Here is a 5837-nt window from a genome sequence, read left to right as displayed (position 1 = left end):
TCCGCTAAACGGCAAGGCTTTTATTTACACGCTGTAACTGCGTGGTTTCCATTGCCCTAGGGGAAAGAAATTAAGTTGTTAACCAGGTTTCCAGTACCAAACAACCCAACAGAAGGGGAAAAGCAAACTAAGCTGTAAACAGGGTTGGTAGAGAGAATGTAGCTGGGAAAAAGAAATCTAAAGCAAAGATGAGTATTAATATCTCCACCTTCTTTTGTTAAGTGGTAGCTCTGGTGTGTCTGTCACCAGGCTGAGTTAGAAATTCATTAGAATTGTTTGTAGGAAGCTGCTACAGAAGATGATACAGATGGAACTGCAGTCCCGCAATGCATCGCTACGCTGGAAATTCAATTGCTGTGAGAACACCTAAGACCAACACCATAAATTCATTCAGAAAGGGACTCACCGAATTAACAGAGACAGATCAATCAGTAGCTATTAAACACAATAGTCCAGGTGCAGGTTTCTCTGCCAAAGGTTGACAAGGTGTCCCAAGGGAAAGATCACGTTACAGATCTCTCCTTTTTAAGCTGTTTTCTCATCATCTGTCGTCAGCCGCTGTTGGAAACAGTGCACAATGTTAGGTTAATATTTTAACCAAGGTGGTAGATAGGAGGACACCTTTTCTGTCAACCCCGAGTTTAAAATGCACATGTCAAGAATACAAAGGAAGACAAGAGCAGAGCTCCTGGCTCCCAAGTGAGCCAGAAAAGCAATTTTCTGCATGGAACACGCTCAAGTAATAAAACATCTTTTTGTACCTCTACTAGCGGTAATGAAACCCATGTGTTTGGGGGATTTTTTTCTCTTTTAAACTGTCTCCATAGGATAAACAGGCCCTGAATTTCACCACAGGGGGAAAAGTAAAGCGTAATCCCTTTTTAGTGACATTTAAGTCTACAGAACGTGAGTTTAATGAGAGAAAATTCCTGTCAGCCCAGTGTTATTGTTACACATAATTCATTTTTCCTACTTATACCACAGCCTATAGTAATAGATAGGAACAAAAATATCATGGTTTTGTCCCCTTGAACTGAACGGAGACCAACAATTGCGTCAAACTGAATGCTGAAAACCAACATCGGTGTTTTTGAAAGCATCTACCATGGTTTAAGAGCTACCTTTCTAATCAGGACGGCTGCAGAGAGCCGCTGTAACCGTGGCATTTCTTGCTTCCTTGGGCTGTGACGAGGCACAGGAGCATTTTCTGTAACAGGTATTTTCCTCTTGTATGTCTCATGGATAAAAGAAACAAGCTCTCCAAAGGGCTCAGTGCAGAAGTTGCCTCCGACCACATCCCCCTGCAGCTGAACTCTATTGATTTTTCCCAACGTGTTGTGTTCAAGTCCCTGTTGCTGGGGTGGATATCAACAGGAAAACACAGCGAAGGTTTTACACGATCCCAAACACGCCACAGACAAACACAACACCATCAGTGGGGAACAGGCGAGGCGCTGTTGGTTTCTGCCTTGCTTTGCCCGTGCTTTTCATTTAGCAGGGTTCTGTTTGAGACACACCACCCACTGCCCTTGTGCAAAACGTCTGCCTCCCTGTGTTTGCCACCTGGAATTTTCCACATTAATATTTTATTGCTGCTTGCAGGCAGATGATAGCTAGAGGTCAGCACCTGGAAAATGTGCCCATGCAAGTGTTTGAATTAGGATCCAAACATTTCAGCCAGGAAGGAGGTGGGAATAGGCCAAGCTGTTAAGCCTTTCCAGAGCTTATCTGGGAATGAGACACACACCTGGTGAGGCTCTCAAACACTCCTTTGTGTGTGTGCATGGAAAGGAGGATGCGCAAAAGGCAGGGAAGGTGCTGGAATTGAAGAGGAATGCTCTGGCTCACCATCTCCATGAGGGAGCATAGCATCCTGCTGCATCTTCCTAATACCCCCAGGTTTGTGCCACCGAGGGGTTTATCCAGGGCAAAACTGAGAGCAGCATAGGGAAAGGGACCTGGGAGTCCTGGGGGACAGCAGGGTGACCACGAGCCAGCACTGTGCCCCTGTGGCCAGGAAGCCAATGGTACCTGAGGTGGGTTAGAAGGGGGTGGTCAGTAGGTCAGAGAGGTTCTCCTGCCCCTCTGCTCTGCCCTAGTGATCCACACCTGGAATATTGTGTCCAGTTGTGGCCCCTCAGTTCCAGAAGGACAGGGAACTGTTGGAGAGAGTCCAGCGCACGGCAACAAAGATGCTGAAGGGAGTGGAGCATCTCCTGTGTGAGGAAAGGCTGAGGGAGCTGGGCTCTTTAACTTGGAGGAGACCGAGGGGTGACCTCATTAATGGTTATAAATAGGGAAAGTGTGAGTGTCAGGAGGATGGAGCCAGGCTCTTCTGGGTGACAACCAATGGTAACACAAGGGGTAATGGACACAAACTGGAACACAAGAGGTTCCACTTAAATATGAGAAGAAACTACTTCTCAGTGAGGGTGGCAGAGCCTGGCCCAGGCTGCCCAGGGAGGTTGTGGAGTCTCCTTCTCTGCAGACATTCAAACCCGCCTGGACACCTTCCTGTGGAACCTCAGCTGGGTGTTCCTGCTCCATGGGGGGATTGCACTGGATGAGCTTTCCAGGGCCCTCCCAACCCCTGACATTCTGTGAAAATTCTTAATCCACACACTCCTATCCCCATCCTTTTTTACAACCTAAATCTAAATCACAGACTGTCCCCACGATGCTTAATGACAAAGCACAAAAGAGACTTTACTGAAAGGAAAAAAAGAACACCACAGACTAAGATTTTTAAGCTGTCAATGACTATTTTCTGCATGGGTAACAATGTGGTAAGAACAGACCAGACCGAGTGAATTTGAAACCACAGGGCTGGAATTATTGGAAAACAAGGACTCAGTTGTCTGTGTTCACTGATATTTGCCAAAAAAATTCACTAGGTCTCACTAAGTGACCAAAACAGCAGGTTTAAGTAGCAGCTTATCTGGATTGTTTCCCCTTCTGTAATGAATTCTCCCTCTGTGAAATACCACAAGGACACTGATAGAAGACAGGTAGGGAAGCCCATGGGTGGCATTTTCTACCCCAGCACTCCCCACGCAGACACAAGGCCTCGATGGGCTTGGGCAGGAGTCCCAGAAGCTTGTTTTAATCTGCCTTTCCTAGTTCGATGTGACCCGAGAGCCATCTGCTGACACCTGAGGAGCACGTTGTATTAATGGCAAGAGAGCAAAAGCCTTTCCTGAGTGAGCACAGTGGTTGCACAGGGACTTTTCTGCACAGACCTGTGAGCTCATTCCCATTTAGCATCCTGCCCATTCAAAGGCTGTCACAGTCAATCGTCTCGAGCTCAAGGGAGAGCTCAGATCACAACCTGGAAAATATGAACTGCCCTGCCCAACAAAACCATTTCACAAAGCAATTTCTACCTGCTTTAGCAAGGGGACAGCATGGGGTGAATCAGAAAAACATGAAACGTTGCATTAAGGTAAGCAACTGATAAAACTGTTACGAGCACAATAGTCACCCCACCGAGCAGCTGCCATATCGAAAGGATTTCATGCTGAGGATGAGCTGTAAAACCTCTTCCATCTCTATCATCTCCAATTCCAGGTTCAGCACCTCCCCAAGGCCCAGGGAGATGCTGTGGCCCAGCTGCCTTCAGTTGGTCTTCATCACCATCATTAATAGACATTTCCTCACTGGAATGAACATTTGGATGACACCGAATACTCCGGCACATCCCCTAATGCCATGACAAGGTACGGTTTGAAACTTTATGTCCAGTAAAGGACTTTTTATTGCTTACAGCCCAGCTTCAACTAAGCAAAGACTACCTGAAAGTGCACAGCAAAAGCCTCTCCTAGAGTCTGAAACATGCAGAGCAAGGCTTGAAATGTTTCCTTGAAAGGCTGACATTTTGAGGTGTTTAGGCTCAGACCTACAGAAAGGAGCAATTAGAATGTTTAGAGCAAAACTTACAGATTTTAATAGTATTTTGGGTTGATCCTCAGTGGTGGTTTCACTGTCCTGTGGCACAGTCCTGGGAGCCTTTGCTCTTCTCTGCCTGCTGCTGGTAGGTATTAATGGGCACAACTGATTCATAGAAGATTTTGGGTTGGAAGAGACATTAAAGAGCATTAAAAAGCATTAGAGTGCATTAAGCAGCACGCTGTACCACAACTACGCGAAGTTTTAGTGTTGGCAACACAATTTTCACTGAGCACAGCTCAACAACGCTAGGGAAATCCTTAGAAACCCTTACAAAATAGGCAAAAATAAAGCCTCTCAAGGCACAGCAGCAGCCAGCAAAAGATCCCCCCACAAACAGCTCAGCCCCCGAGTTCTGTTCCCTTCCTATAAAAAAGATGAGGAGTAGGACTGAGTTGCCTCAAGGTAATTTTAGCAAAGATGACCCTAAACTGTACACTTCAGATGGAGCCTCAAGAGCATAAATGAGGGAAGGTTGTTTGAGCTGGGTTCAATTCGGAATGAATCGTGTTCTGGCCGAGCACCTAGAATGTCACATGAATACTCACCCTGGACTGTGTCACATTCAAAACCGTGTGACGGGGTTAGTGCAATAACATCTGCTGCTTAAAGGAATCATCTACCTTTCTTTGCAATACATTCCCCAAACAGTTCCCTAGTGCACCGCTATTATCAATCCTCAAAATGTTGTTAAATCTCATTTAATGAAGGTAAAATAAGACAAATCTCTATGTCCTAAAGTCATTCAGTAACTTTGTAGAGCATTAGAGGTGCCACTTTCGCAATAGTTTAAGGAACACAAGTTCCTTGCGACAAAAGTTAGAAGTGCATTGCTTTTCAGCTAAACCTGCTGTGGCTTGAAGTTCATCTTCAATCTTTATTTCTCCCCAAAAAAATCCTTTGAACAACCCTCATGACCTGAGAAAATAAAAATCTTAGTTCTGCCCTTTATCCCCAGCTCATCTCGCCGCTCCCAGTTTGTGCAGAGGGAAGATTCACCTCTACTGATGAATTAAGACAGACTTAAGAGGCCTGATTAAGCTTTTTATGTTTCACTCAAGCAATTTGGAATGCACCTGCCCCCAGACAGCAGCCTGCAGATAATTCACAGAATCACAGAATCGACTGGGTTGGAAAAGACCTCAGAGATCATCCAGTCCAACCCTTGGTCCAACTCCAGTCCATTGACCAGATCATGGCACTGAGTGCCATGTCCAATCTCAGTTTAAAAACCTCCAGGGCCGGTGAGTCCAGCACCTCCCTGGGCAGCCATTCCAATGCCTGACCACTCTCTCTGCACAGAATTGCTTTCGAATCTCCAGCCTCAATTTCCCCTGGCAGAGTTGAAGCCCATGCCCCCTTGTCCTATTGCTGCCCTTCAGGTGGTTCTAGAGAGTGCTGAGCTCACCTCTAAGCCTCCTCTTCTCCAGACTGAACAAGCCCAGCTCCCTCAGCCTCTCCCCATAGGGCTTGTGTTCAAGTCCCTTCCCCAGCCTTGTTGCTCTTCTCTGGACCCGCTCCAGCACTTCAATCTCTTTCCTGACCTGAGGGGCCCAGAACTGAACACAATACTCCAGGTGTGGCCTCCCCAATGCAGAGTACAGGGCAATGATCACTGCCCTTGTCCTGCTGACCACGCCATTTCTGATACAGGACAGGACACCATTGGCCTTCTTGGCCACACTGTTGGCTCATGTTGAGCTTCCTGCCAATTAGTACCCCCAGGTCTCCTTTGCCTTCACAGAATAACTCAAGGATTAATTTTCCAGGTCCAGGGAAACTTCAAAACAAACTCCAAACTGAAGAGCGAACGCATTTCAAAGCAGCACCTCACTCATTTACCTTTGATTTGCACTTCTCTACATCCCGTACAGAGTCAAGAAGACAAGATG

The sequence above is a fragment of the Patagioenas fasciata genome, chromosome 4, assembly GCF_037038585.1.
Source record: "Patagioenas fasciata isolate bPatFas1 chromosome 4, bPatFas1.hap1, whole genome shotgun sequence".
In the NCBI taxonomy this organism is placed as follows: Eukaryota; Metazoa; Chordata; class Aves; order Columbiformes; family Columbidae; genus Patagioenas; species Patagioenas fasciata.
Note: the sequence above shows the minus strand (reverse complement) of the source record.